The sequence below is a fragment of the Diadema setosum genome, chromosome 14 (genome assembly GCF_964275005.1).
Source record: "Diadema setosum chromosome 14, eeDiaSeto1, whole genome shotgun sequence".
NCBI lineage: Eukaryota > Metazoa > Echinodermata > Echinoidea > Diadematoida > Diadematidae > Diadema > Diadema setosum.
Window position 1 is genome coordinate 35059231 of NC_092698.1, and position 15548 is coordinate 35074778.

The window sequence follows — 15548 nt, forward strand, 5'->3', positions numbered from 1 at the left end:
ATTGACTGCAAATTCTTCAGAGCTTTATCTTTAGACAATTTAGTATCAGGAGACTGGTAGCATGTGTGGTCATGCAGATCAGGTTTTTCTAACTAGAAACATTAATGCCTCGAAAAGACAATATCAATAGTTGGACATCAAATATTTTAGCCACTTGCTCATGGCAACAAGATTTTAATCTTTATATCCTTACACAAACTCAGTTTTGTAATTGCAATAAGAGAACCGAAGGATGTGATATTTTATGCAAAAGGTACTTGGTGAAATACATGAAGATGGTAGCCATTAGTAGTCACACATCCTCGGGGTATGAAAAATTATGACTCATCACGTCATTTACAATTCTGATACATCTCGTGAGCTTTCATTTTAATTCTCATAAAGGGACATGGTGCTCGGAAATTTGATATTTTGCCATGAGGCAATCAGATGATGCTAAATTTGCTATGAAAAAAAAATAAAGTTCATCAAGGAATAATTGTGAAGTTATCTTAAAAAAAGTAAAAAACTGACACTATTAGTCCTCTATAAAAGAGGGTAATTTGTAAAGAAAAAAAAATGTAGACGATGAGTAGGGTTACTCTTTCTTTTTTAAAGACTTCTTTGGTGTCCAGTTCTCTGAGCCATCTCGGCAAAAAAAAATAAAAAAATAAAAGATGTTACATACTACATGTAATAATTTTCCCTGGTGTCTACATTTTTTTTTTCTTCTGATTTGGTTTGTGGTGCTACAATATAGCTATGATGTGGGTGCATGTGTGTGTGTGTGTGTTTTTGTGTTTGTGTTTCTGTGTGGTGAGACGAAATCAAGATTTCAAGAAAATCATCCTTTTTTCATGAATTGGTAAGGCTACTTGAAATGCACGGTACAACTTTTTGTGGTCTCCAAGATTTTTTTTTTTTCTCGCAAGGATTATCATTCTCCATTTGTGTGTGTGTGTGTGTGTGTGTGTGTGTGTGTGTGTGTGTGTGTGTGTGTGTGTGTGTGTGTTTCTTTAACCATTAACTTTACACCAATGAATAAGTACACTTTCAATATTGTATTGATACTGCACTGAATTTGCCTGAACTGCATCTGAGTACTTTTGGTAGAAAGTAAATGCAGGCATTTCATGCCTTTGTAATCACTTAGTTTGTTTGATATTCGTCCAATTGGCTAGATCATATCCTGGTGCAGGTAATATTGATGGGCTCCTGTGGCCAGCAGTTTTCCAAGGATATCTCAAAATGATGCTCTCATACAGTCATCAAAGTAATGAACTTTTTGAAAGCACAAGATTATTAAGCAGAGGGGTAAAGATACGAGGTATGAGTTTTCTTCAATTTCTCTGCCCTCTGTACAAATTAAATTTGTAAGATTGCAACTGCTGATCTACATTTTAAAAAAGAAAAAATGTTGGTTCCTTTTTTTTTTTCTGACAAGTTTGGCAAAAATATAGATCAGCAGTTTTGCGATCTTACAAATTTCATTTGTACAGATGGCCGACAAATTGAAGAAAACTCATACCTCATTGAACTTCTTACTATGTATAAAACAAATGAAGAAAACAGTTGCAAAATGAATTGTTAATTAATACATATTCAGGCTGAATGAAGGATGCTATAAACTCGCAGGGTGTAACATTAATATGGGGACTAATTATGTTTTGCATATTCACGCATACAGGAGTATTAAAAGTATTCTGTACCCCTGTGTTTTAGGGTATGAAACATGCTGTCAAACTGTAATCACGGGGATGATCTCTTGTTTGTAAATACATGTAATTGTAGTACATTCACACAGGAAAATATTTAGAAAAGAGCGTGGGTTAATGTTTTGAATCATCACCACACTGCCTGACATTTCCAAATTTTCACCACATGATGCGCACTTCTCGCACAAAAGGGGGCGGAAGTCTGGGTGAGCTGCTTACCTAGTACCTCACACATTTATGTACATACACACGCACAAAATGAATGCTCACAGACAGGTTGCCGTAAAGTTGTAGCTCGCTGTATTACCGGTACATACGCAGGAGCTGTGACTGGTCGTAGCTGTTGCGACTGTTGTTTCAGTGTTCATCGTTAATTACATCAGGTAAGCACAGTTATTTACATTTTGTTGCTTGTACGTACTTTTATAACTTATATCAATTTTAAGAGTGCAAGTTTTGAGCCGCGCTCTTCTTGCCAGAACAAGTGGTTGTTATTTTCCCGTGATCATCTAACGCGTGAAGCCGTCGACTGACCATCCTTGGCCATGCAGAGCTCCCGGAAGATTCGGCGCAGGCTTGCTTAGGCTCCCGTGTAAAGGGTTGGGTCGATGGTGGTGCATGGTGGGTTGATCTCTCGTTTACACATTGTTGTGCATGCGGATTACCCCCTTGGCCTTACCCTTGCCTTGGTTACAAAATCATCATCATCTGCGTACGAGGAGAGGTAGATCCTGTGATCCTAGCAAGGATTCCAATGTATTATGTTGTATGAATGTATACCTCGGACATGGGATGTATATGTCTCAATTTATACCTCAGCAACATTGTCTGAACATGATGGAGTATAAATGACATCGAATCCTGATAGTTTCTGTGTAAAAATTGAATGAATGTACCGTTAGTGCACCAGTTTTCAACAGGACCCAGATTTCGACACCCATCAGATAATTTTTAAAAATTTTATACTCAATCCAAACGTCTGACTTCAGCAATCAACCAAGTTATCAATCACATTTCTAGTCTTATATAAACACCGTTTGTCACTTGTCATCATAATCCGACGGTAGAATATTTAGGAGAAAAGCAACACAGTGTCAGCAGAAATGTTAATGTCATTGTCAGCCATTTTTAGGGGTTCAAAACAATATGACGCATTTTGTATACATCGCCGTAAAATTAAATTCACCCGTGCCGGTTATCTTGCTTTAGTATCAGTTTGTTTGCCAAATCTTGATGTTTGATTTCATAATCGTCTTTAGTAATTTCATGGCTGAATTCTTAATAAATGAGCAAACTTGTAGAAAGAGTTGGCTTTGAGAGTGTGGCACCAGATTTCGACATTCCCATATCAAGACACGTTATAGAGGAAACAACAAGTTCTTGCGCCGGTATGATTGCTAGTTTGCGTCCACAATGCAGTGTACGCGTACTGTACGCGCCATGTGATTTCTGTGTGATGCGCGCTGTGATTGTGTCGAAAAATGATGCTGGGTGTCGAAATCTGATGCCAGCGACGGCGTGACGGAAATCGCTTAAAAATTGAACGCGAGTGCATTCAAATGGGAATTCGATTAAGGCATATTATTATTGGCCTTTGTAGCTCAACTTCATATCGAAATTCTGAGGTAAAATGGTGCAGTATTGATGGTAAACAAGGAAATGTGCTAAAGTGTCGAAAACCGGTACCCTTATGCATAGCCATAGTCATTCACTTCCTACTATATAGTACAGTAACTTAAAGTCACCGCTTGATCGGCTAGTGTCTGGCAGATCATTTTATACCCAATTAAAAAAGCGGAGTACCCGTTTAACCCGAAAGCATTTTAAAAATGTTTAAAGGGACTGTACAGTACTGGTTGAGGTGGGGATTCACGTTTTGAACATTCCTAAGTGAGATAATGAGAAACCTCTTATGAAATGTGAAAGAGCATGTAATTTTAAGATGGATTTAACGTTTATTTGATGAAAATTGGTTTTCAATTGCCTGAGATATCCAAAAAAGTGATAATGATAAAAGGCGACAGGCCACGCCTTTTATAATATTAGGATCTCTTTGTTTCACCTTGTTTTTGGATATCTCAGTCATTCCAAAACCGATTTTCATCAAATAAACTTTTGATACCCCTTAGAATTGCATGCTCTTTGACATCTCATATAGTGGTTTCTGAATATCTCACAAAACGTTAAATGCTAAATCCTCACCTCGACCAGAACTGTACACACCCTTTAATTCATAGGAAACAGTCACAGATCATCCATACCAATCACACACCTCTCTGCATCAGACACACACAGCATGGTACGTAAATGTATGTCCCGTTTAATACATCCACAGCTCATCTTTTCCCACAACACACTGTATTAAAGTTATTGTCTTAAGCATAAATTTTGCAAACAGTCTGCATGCAGTTCCAAGGCCTCATCGATACATATAATAATCAATACAGTATTCATCGCATAATCGGGCATCTGATAATCGGGAACCTCGCTTAAATGACATACGCTTCCCAGAAACATTTCCAATGCACGTTATTTTCACTGGATAATCGGGCGGGGACCTCTGATAAACGGGACAATTTTTCTTCAAGCGATCTTTGATTTTGTTGAAATTTTACACAAAAAATCTATCAAAATACCACAACAATATTTCAAAGATTCCCTATCAGTTGTCGTTTACATCAAACTTACAAAGCAAGCTTCGGACTGGTGTGTTTTGACCTCCGTCCATCCAGTACACGTACATTTCAGCTCGCTGCCCGCCTTCGCTTTTCTGTACATGTGTATACATGGCGAGCTAGATCGCTACAACACATGTACAGTGCACTGATCGCAGCAAGTAAACAATCAAGCCGTGATGATTGAATGATTGAAGGACTTTTCATTGACGTTCCCACATCAGTTCTGGGTAATCATTTCCCATGGTTGTGGATATGTGGATACAGAAAGCCCTACGTGTCCAAGAATTCTACGAATGTTTAAGAAAGTGCTAGCTTTTAATCCACATATTTTGTGTTCGAAGAGAGGTGACAGAAGAAGAACCCGGTTGCGATTACTCTACATCATTGCGAGAATGCAGGGACAGCTAGAGGGTCGCACCGAGGGGTAGCGTGGTTGTGTATTCATGTACATGTACAGTACGTCAGTATGCATGTGTGTGTGTGTGCAGGTATGTGTGTGTGTGCACTACATAATGTACATGTCGTATGCCGTTAGTGTATGGTGAGTGCTCATCGCGAAATCGGGCACCCCGCTTAAAGGGGCTGTGTTTGCTACTCCCAACCTGTCCCGATTATGTGATGAATACTGTATAGTGCAAGTTTTTAAACATGTGTCACTTGAAGCTATATACATGCATAATGCAGCCAAATGCTGCAACAAATTCTGCTGTGTCCCCATGTTTCATGGTGACTTTAAAGGTTTGTTTTCAATCAACGGCCTGAAGAAAGGTTAGAATCTCATCTACTTGGAGTTTGTAGTTTATTAAATAGATTTTTCTCGAGAGCTAGCTCTACAAAGGCAAGTGTATCGACCGGTACTGATAAGTGCATCTAAGGCAAGTTTATACCAGCACTGATTAGTGCATCATTATGTGTGTGTGTTGATAGTATAATTAAGCGGAGTACCCTGTCTTATTGGCTGATTAAAGGGACTGTACAGTACTGGTTGAGGTGAGGATTCAGGTTTATAACATTTTTTTTTTTTTTTTGGTGAGATACAGTATTAATGAGAAACCTCTTGTGAAATATGAAAGAGCATGTGATTTTAAGAAGGATTCAACATTTATTTGATGAAAATCGGTTTTCAAATGGCTGAGATATCCAAAAAAGTTATTATAATACAAGGCGACAGGCCACATCTTTTATTAGGATCTCTTTGTTTAACCTTGTGTTTGGATATCTCAGCCATTTCAAAACTGATTTTCATGCTCTTTGACATCTCATAGAGTGGTTTCTGAATATCTCGCAAAACGTTAAAAGCTAAATCCTCACCTCAACCAGTACTGTACAGTCCCTTTAAGCGGTACCGTATTAAGCGGAGAGTATTGTATTAATCCTTGTCCTTGGGTCAGTGTGAGATGTCATTATTGAATATTTTCACTCCCCCCCCCCCCCCCCTTTGACATACTTCTTTGTATATGCATTTAACACCAAAAGCTATGTGTTCAAGATGTTGTTTTATGAAACATCAAGGCTATCTCTCATACAAATTGTTGGGGTAGAAGTCCCCATATATGTTGCTTTTTTGAAGTCACTAGAAGAGCTTGGTGCCAAGTTATTAACATCGTCCTTATGGCAAGGACTCACAGTCACAGAGATATGACATTCAAACCATTGTAACATTTTAATGAATATACCACTGTGATAGCGGAAATCTTGTATTCTAAATGATGTTACACTATTTTTTGTTGATGTGACCACTAGGCTGAGAGTGCATTAGCCATAGGCCCATCGTTAGCTGTAAGCAAAATCAAAAGTGTTCTCATATATATAAGTACAATGTACCTCCAGTATTTATGAGGCTAAACTTGTCTTGTACCTTTATGGGGAAAGGTGTTCAAAAAGCTAATGAAAAAAAAAATAATGGCGTTGTATGGTGTAGTGCCATTGTGGATGAAATTCAACTCCTGTTGGATTGTTTGAATAATCATAAAATATAACACCCAACTACATCTGCCATATATCGAGATTCATATTTTACTAGATATCATCAGTACAATAGTCAGTCAAACCTGCTTTAGCAACCATTTGTCTGTAATTTCCACCTGCACATACATAGCAGCTGTCTGGAAAAATTATCCCCTGCAAAGAAATTGTGGAGAATCTTTGCATAGCAACCACATGCCTAAAGTGACTAGCGACCACAGATTGGTTTAATCGCTGGATGAAATGTGCACAATGACTGCTCAGCAGCTCATGGTGGCAGAGCGACCAGTTTACTAGAGCGACTAGTTTACCATAGCTTTGTTAACTCTTGCATCAAACAAGTGCTGCTGAAACTTGTTTACAGCTATTTCGGCAATCAGTGATTTTTGATGGGATGGGTTGATTAGCGAAGTCAAGCGAATATATCGAATAGATGCACACATTTTGAGCATTGTGGCATCCATGTAATCATGTGGAACATTGAAAATGTCTATCGCAATCGTAGTGACATCAAACATGTCTACTACAACCACCTGTCTCTAAAGACTACATTTCCTGTTTCTTGTGAGCAGTCATTGTAGACATGTCTACTCTACTTGGAAGTGTGAAACATAGTGGATTTTTCAGCTCAAATCTAAACTTTGGTAGTGGGTGCCAGAAAATTATGGAAAGTATGAGTCATCTAGTGTATGTACAGTCTATGTGTTTAGTACATGTGTATCATATCATTTGCTATTCAATTACTTGACATGTGTTGATAGTGTCATTAAGCATATCAATCAATCAATCAATCAATTACTTGACGTGGATTAAAATAATCCCTGAATTTCAGTGTGGCAAGAGAATCATATACATTGTATACCAAATTGCTTTGTGCTATAATGGGCTGGCGATATGGTGCAATTAACTCGCCAAAAGCTTTCGGCCTTGCTGCCTAATTTGCATTCAGTAAATAATGTGTTCACACAAAACCGCTGGGGAAGTGTTGTAGGACAATCGCAATAATTCGCCCTAGAAGCCATCAAATGGTCACATCTATACAGCAAATTGGAGGAGAAACTATTCTCTAACTCGCAGTGTTACTCATTTTTAGTTTTATTGATGAAAACCTGTGAAAATAGTGGTGAAACTTAGCTTCAAAAAAAAGAAAATTTGGTCTTTATAAAAGTGTTATTTTCTCTTATTTTTCTTTCTTGCTCAAGAATGAAACTTCAGGTTATAGCTTGTGGTAGTATGTCCTTACTGTGTTTCAAATATCTTTTTTCTAATATAATTTGTCACATGGTTATGACGGGGAAAAAATTGAGACCACCGTCATTTGTGGCCCATTGTAAAATCTAAAGCGTAAGCGTTATGCAGTCCGATGCATTGATTTCCATGCTAGTGTACATCCAACAGTTGAAGCACATTGCAGGGTTCGTGCTGTCTGCCCTGTGGACCGAACAGTGAGACCGAACCGTGTCACTGAACCTGACATCGCTGATTGGCTAAGCATGCACTGATAATGCATGCACGTGTCCAGTATTTTCTTATAAACTTGGTTGTCTATTTGCTCTGATTTTGACCTAACGACTAATTGTGAAACACGAAACTTCGCAGGTAATGAGTCAGGGGTATACGCCATATACAGACTAGCAATATGTTATTCAAATGCATATTCATGCTGTAGCAGACTTGTGTCGGGAAATAATCCTAACCATTTCCCCCGATTGACTCGAACAGAAAAATACAAATATTTCGAATGATATCAGCACTTAAGCCCCGAATTCATATGGAGGATGATACATCCATATTAGATATAATGTGAAGTTTCAAGGGATTTGGTGGTAAAATAAGGGAGATATGAGGAGGTGAAATTTCGAGATTTTTTGTCCTTTGCTTCGCACAGTGCGTTGATGACCATTACGAATTCAAAAGCTTTTGCCTCTTATCGTGGAGTTAATTGCACTTACAGTAAAAGTGGAAATTTTTCATGGTGTTGAAATTTTTGCACATTTCGCGCAAGCAGAAACTACCGCGAAAATAAAAGCACACAAATATTTTTGCTAGCTATATGTTCCTGTGCATGATGTCTTGATTCCGCGGAATTAAAAACATGCAAAACTCTTCTTACCCGGCCAAGCGCGAAAAATTAGTCGCACGAAAATATCTACTCTTACAGTATCGCCGGGCCTGATAAGCTGTGATTTCCAGAACCTAATGTGGTCTTTCACCTTGATAGTCAACTATTTTGGCCATGGATGCTTTTAAAAGTATGATTCGGATGATATGCAATCAAAGCGGTGGTAAGTGAAGTTTTGATAGATAATTTGTAAGCTTATGATCCAAAGGTATTTATGACAGATGTGATGCGAGTATTTTTTTCATTATCTGCTCAGCAAGCAAGGTAGTACTGCAAGTTGTTATAAAATGTTTAACAAAAAAAAAAAGAAGAAATAATGAAATTACTGGTATGGCAAAGAAATAATAAAATTACTCATATGGGCAAAGACAGTGTGTATTTCGGGTTTGAATTGCTGATTTTCTGTCAGCTGTAAAGCAACAAACCTTGAAAGGTCATATATCAGTCTTATACAAAATTTTGTATCTTATCCTTTGTTGACAACATTATCAGCATTAAATTGAATTTCTGGGGGGGGGGGATGGTTGTTAAACATTTCAGGTCAAGATTTTATGGGAATTGGAATATGCAACCATTTAATAATAGATATAGCCATAACAGCTGAAAATCAATATTTGTACAAAAATTCATATCTATTTATATCTACACATGTACAGGGTATAAAATCATCTCTTGCAAAGTGGCTTCTCAGTGCTCAATGCCACTTCTGACTTTTATATGGGTGTTTATTGACTTGGCTACTCACCATTTACTAACGAGGGGGCAGTTTTGCAAAACCAGTTCAATTTTTTTTTTTTATAGTAGAAACTCAAGATGCTGAGAAAGCAGACAGACAATATTGATACTGAAAGAGAAACTAGCTTTTTTTTTTTTTTTTTTTTAACTGGGTCATGATCGTTTGCTACACCGTAGTATCAGGATGTGGGTTTTTATCACAACAAGGCACACATTTCTTGAAGTGGCACACAATACCTATCTTAAAGGCTCTTCCACCTTAAATATGTCTGATCAATCCATCAATTATTTGATGATAAATAGTGCTAGCCTGCATTCTAAGAAGGACATACTCGTCAATTTGCAAAGCCATCGCTCATGCCGAGTTGGGCCCCACTCAGTGGCATATTTGTAGGGTATGCTGTGGAAGTGGAACTTGCCAAGTCAAATCAACGTTCTACTCCCTCGCACAAAATGCTATTAAAATGCTTGAATTTGGTGACTATTCACTCTTTTTAGGACAGTGGACCAAACCCCAATATGATATCTTCGGATCATTTTGTTCACATTTCAATCTTCTTGAATTGATTTAGCAGCTTTGCCAACAGAGACCATCTGCAGGCATGTCAAATACACTGTAGTACTTAGTGCAGCATCGGAATGCCTGTTGTTTGTCTTTGAATTTGCAAGGCCTGAGTACAATGTATGACCTAGTATGGCTGGCTTCACATTGTATTCTGTTGAATTGTATTCAGTTGTGCTCTTTGTTGGCAAAAGCAAGTATTTGGTATCTAGACCATTCAGGGCCAAGGGTTTAAATCTAGGTTTGTTTAATCATAGATGTGAGGAAAAAAGTATCAAATTTACATCAAATTTACTTAATGGCATAGATATTTCAGTTTAAAATAGCTTCAAAATTTTGTTAGTATTAAGTCTACTACAGATATACCTCAGAGGATTGTTCTGCCAATTCTCAATTACACCGTAAGAGAATTTATTCTGATTCACTTCTATTGCTCATTTGATATATCAGTCTCTTGTAAGAAAACTTTCTTGCTTGATAAGAATCTAGGTCCAAGAAGTTTGTCACAGGGGTAATAAGGTTGCACTGTAAAGCATTTTCACAGCATGAAATTTTCACAAATTAGAGCTGATGGCCTTTTTCGCGGCATGAAATTTTTGCAAATTATGACTGGCATCCAATGCATTTTAGTGTAGTCAAGAACTTTTGCATGCAATTTAATTTTGCAATCTTGGCTTTCATAAAATTCATGAAATTAGAATGCATGCAAAAATTGTTGGTTTTACAGTATATACATATACTATATATATATATATATATATATATATATATATATATATATATATATATATATATATATATATATATCATAGATATAATTCCCATATACAATTGAAGGTTTTACTGAATTCTCATGTTGATGGTCTGAGGAACATAGAGAGGTCGCATACAAATAAGTCACACTATAAACATTTCTGATTTGATTATTATGAATAGAAATACACATGCATATGAACATTGTGATTTAATACTACAGCTTATTAGAGGTAACGAAGCAGTGCTTCAAACATATAATAGTGTACCACAGGAGATATAAAATGAAACTATTCGGGGGAAAAAAACAACAACAAACCTGTGAGAAAGACAGCTGCTATGATATGTTAACCGACAGCTGCTTGCTTGCAGTACAAATTGGCAACAATGGCAAGCAAATAAGTATGAAATCAATTATTAGTCCAGAATTAGAATCAGTTTTTGCCATAGAGATTACATGTACATGGTACTTTCGTATAGGAGGAGTACAGTGCATGTAGATGAAACTATCGAGTGCAGTGTTGGGGTCATTATATTATTGATGGCTGGTCTAGATGCGGCTTCTGCTGAATGTGGTGAAACCAGCATGAGTTCTGAAAAGCGGCTGTTGAGGTAATCTTGGCATAATCTTTATTCAATTTAAGACTCCTTGGCAAGAAAGACGATGAAAACATTGAACAATTACTTGAAATTGAAGTGTGCTGTTCTGTACCTGCTGTAGATCTGTTAGATATTGTCACAAGGGTTCAATTCTGTTCACAAATAAGAGTAGCCAGTTACATAGATTTGTATGTTGCATTAATATCAGTGTACTGGTACAAATTGTAAGTGCTTTCCTATGTAGTGTCTGTAAACATACAAACTGTAGATTGTTTGCACCTCAAAAAGAATGCTTCTGTTGGTGATGTCAATTATTCATGTTGACTCATGATTTGCTCAAAATATTAATGTCCGTGGGTTTCAAAAAGATCTGCAATTGTCTATCACGAATCAAAGTGTAAAAAGATCAAAAAGTGTACTGTACCTGTCAATATACTAGGTGTTACAAAAACATTTCCCACTTTTGATCCTTAGTACAAACTGTAGTTCAAAAACTATATATCAGATAACACTGACATTGATATGAGCAATCATTAGCTGAATTGTGTACAATTTTGCTGGAGGTAATTCAAAAGTGATAGCATAAATCAGTTTCATTAAATTCAAGATTTATTTTTAAGTTAGTTTTCAGATTTTGCTGTTTTCAACCCTCTGTACAAAATTTTAATTTTGCACAGGGATCAATTGGTGTGTATGGGAGTGTGTGGTTAAACACCCTGACAATGGTCCTGAACAATGGCCAGGATTGGAATGCTCTATTACATATTCATGAGAAATTCCACTATCACAGCTAGTCTTTATTCATCCTGAAATGTAGTGTATGCAAGCACATGAAAACACGTCCTTACTTTGTTCATGTGCATGCATTTTACCCTTTACCATGACTTCAGACTAGCAGTGTCCAGGGCAATCCATCATGAATGATTAATAAAGCATTCATGTGCCTTGGAGCAAGAGTCCAGAAGCCTAGTCAGCAGAGCTCTGAAAAGGTGGTATTCGTGATATTCATGTCTTGTGTTCAGGGTCATTGTAAGCACACATTCACATACACATCAAAGTTCTTGTGTAAAGTTCAATTTTGTACCGAGGGTTCAAATTTGACCAAAATCTGGAACTTAACTATAAAATTAATCATGGATTTAATGAAACTGATTCATGGTCTTATATTCAAATCACCTCCAACTAAATTGTACATTATTCAGCTATTACTCATATCAATGACAGTGTTATCTGATGTACACCTGTAGGCCTATAGTTTTCAAACTATTAAGGATCAAGTGTGGGAAATGTTTTTTGTAACACCTGGTACGTGTATACATGTGATCTTTTATTCCTCTACACCACGCTACGTTTCACCGACAAACTTGTCAACGTGAATACTTTTTTTTTCTTATGGAAACATTGATTAATCCCTGGAAATAGAAGATGACATAATAAGAAGAATATATGAAAATGCACTTTCCCCACTCTGCACTTCCTTGTTACATGTGGTATTTGATACATTTCTGTCACAAAGACTGTGTGACAGACTTGCTGTTCGTTGATGGTCATACTGTGTTTTGTTCAAATTATGCTCTGACAAGGGCCACATATCAACCCCACAGCTCCCCGCTGATGTATTGCAGAGACTCCAACTCTCCCGTTTTCGATGGGAGATCTCCCGCCGAAAACCCATTTTTGCAAAATCTCCCGTTCTCCTGTTTGAGATTTAATTTCTCCCGCCCTGGCTCTCTGTCTCCTGTTGGAAAGGATTTCTTACTTTATTACTATCGTGTGTGGAAAAAATAAGCCTTAGATAGTACAAGAGAGCATCTAAAACCCTAGGAACTTCGCGCTTCGCACACATCAATTTGGAGTCTCCCGTTTGCTAGGGGTTTCAGGCGGGAGAATCTCCAGATCAGAAGGTGCTTTGGGTTGGAGTCTCTGGTATTGCCTGACCTACCAGTTAATACTGATAACTAATAACTACTGTAAAACGAGGAATATTCGCCTGCATTTTGATTTCACGAATTTCGTGAGCGCCAAGATTCGTGAAATTAAAATGCACGCGAAAGCTCTTGTCTACATTATATGCATTGAATGCCAGTGGCAGTTCGCGAAAATTTCATGCCTCAAAAAAGGCCGTCGGCTCCAATTCGCGAAAAATTCATGCCGCGAATATATTATGTTTTACAGCAATGCATGCCATATACATCTGTTGCAAAACATTTTAGACTGGAGAACTTTAAAGTACATTGTACTTAATGTTCAGCTTGGCTGGAGCAACTAGTTGTTCTTGTAAATATCAGGAAAAAACATGCATTCACTTGAATACTGTGTAGAACATGTTGGAATAGGGGTGCTTCGTCAGAAATTTTGGAGTACTGCCAGTCATAGATAGGTCATGGGGTTTGTATGGCATTGATGCATGCAGTGCTCTTGTACAATGGTATTGAAACCTGCTATGCTGCTTTGGGCCCATGCATTGTAGTATGTTTTAACCCATTGAGGATGAGTCCCCGAGTATACTCGGGCAGGTGTCTATGGGAAATGTGTGTTGTAGCAAAATTAGTCCGTCCTCTACGGGTTAAGGAAGGTCTATGGCTGAAGTGCCATCTGCCGTAGGATTTCAGAAGAAACTGGGTGATTCCTTGGATTTTGGGGAGTAAGGTTCTAGTATGAAGCCAAACTGTGAAAAAAAATGATGCTGAAAGGACACATTTAGATCAAACCTAAAGAATTATAATAATTATACAATATACAACATAGGTTAAAGAGATTGTATAGTATTGGTGGAGATGAGAATTGGCCTTTTCATTTTTTTTATGAGATATCAAGAAACTACATATGAAATAATACAGAGCATACCATTCTGAAAAAATAAATAGATAAAATTTTAAACAAAGTGATTCTAATAAATGGTGGGTCCCACCTTTTATTAGGTTTGCTCTGTTTTGGATATCTCAGCCATTTCAAAACCAATTTTCATCAAATAAATATTGAATCCTTCTTTGAATTACATGCTCTTTCATATATATATATTTCTTAAGAGGTTTCTCATTATCTCACACACAAAAAAAAAGAAAAAAAAAAGAGAAAATGTTAGAAACCTGAAGTTACGTCTCAACCCAAAGCTATATTCCCTTTAAATATGGCAGTAAACTTACAGTAGACCTTTAAATCATCTGGCTCTCCAGTGCAGTTCCTCTCTTTCATGAGTGAAAGTGGTTATGCCATTTCAAATAGCATCATTAAGTGTGTGAGCAGCATGAGCGATCTACAGCTGTAAGTGGCGTGAAAAGTCTAGAGCTGATGTGTAATGGTGATTAAGAGGATGAACTTGTTTTAATGTACTTTCTCTTCACCTATTGAAGACCAGAAATAAGAAAAGAACATGATGTGCATAAATTACATGTGTAGTGTGTGCTTTGAATGCACTCTAGTGATATGTGGCAGTTTTATTTTTCAAGTTACATGCTGATTTGTTTTGGAGTAGTATGATGTGCCACAATGTATGATATATATTCATTTGTTTGTTATGAAGAGATACATGTACGTGTTATTTTTTTAACAGCATTTTCTGTAAAATGAGTTGAAAAATTGCCAATTTGAGGCTTGTTCCATAGACTACTCATAATCTCTTAATACAGTATGTTTAGCCAAGTGGAGTCGTCAAGGGTGATGACTCACTGAATTCTGCAATAATAGACCTGTACTGTACATGTACATTGTATATTCTGCGAGTACAATTTATCATTCAAACATCAGATCAGTGATATTTTTAGCTAAATTTGGTAAATGATTTTTATTTTTAAAAAAAAGGGGGGGGGGGCCTACAATGGCTATCAAACATCACATTTCTTGTCACTTGTTTTATGATTATTCCAAACTTTGGTCATGTAACAGTGAGAACTTATCCAAAAGTACTCAACACTTGCTGTGGAAAAAAAAAATGAAGAACTTTTCATGTTCAAGAAACTTTCGTGAATTTTCTGAGGGGCCAAAATTGGCAAAAGTAAAATGCATGCAAAATTTGTGCCTACACAATGTATTGAATGCCAGCACTGGCAATTCATGAGAGTTTTATGCTATGAAAAAAGGCCGTCAGCTCCAATTTGCCCCCCCCCCAAAAAAAAAAAAAAAAAAAAAAAATCATGCTTCTACAGTATGCCGACCGTTACAAAAAGATATTCCTTATACTTCTACGAATGGGCATTTGTGCAAGAGCACCATGTTTCTAGCAGGCAAATGTCCATTCACTTTATTGCCTGACTCAAGTCTTGGGAACCTTGTGCAAGTAGGGAAGGTGGTATGTAGCACCCTAAAGTGCGACCTTTCATTACATGAGATGAAGGTAATAGGTTTCATCTGTCATGGAAAACAGTATTAACTTATTTCTTGTCAGTTTATGTGAAATGTTAGACAAGATTCAAGGGCCTTGATGCTCAGGAAATGTGTGT

General features: G+C 37.1%; 1 protein-coding gene across 1 annotated transcript in view; it reads left to right on the forward strand.

Annotated features, from left to right (window-relative positions):
• The first annotated feature begins 2008 nt into the window (after positions 1-2008).
• Positions 2009-15548, forward strand: part of LOC140237734 (endoplasmic reticulum aminopeptidase 1-like) — an 81761-nt gene continuing 68221 nt past the window's right edge. The window contains exon 1 of the mRNA XM_072317660.1: positions 2009-2077. The gene's annotated coding sequence lies outside the window, so the exon portion shown is untranslated. The remainder of the gene's footprint in view (positions 2078-15548) is intronic.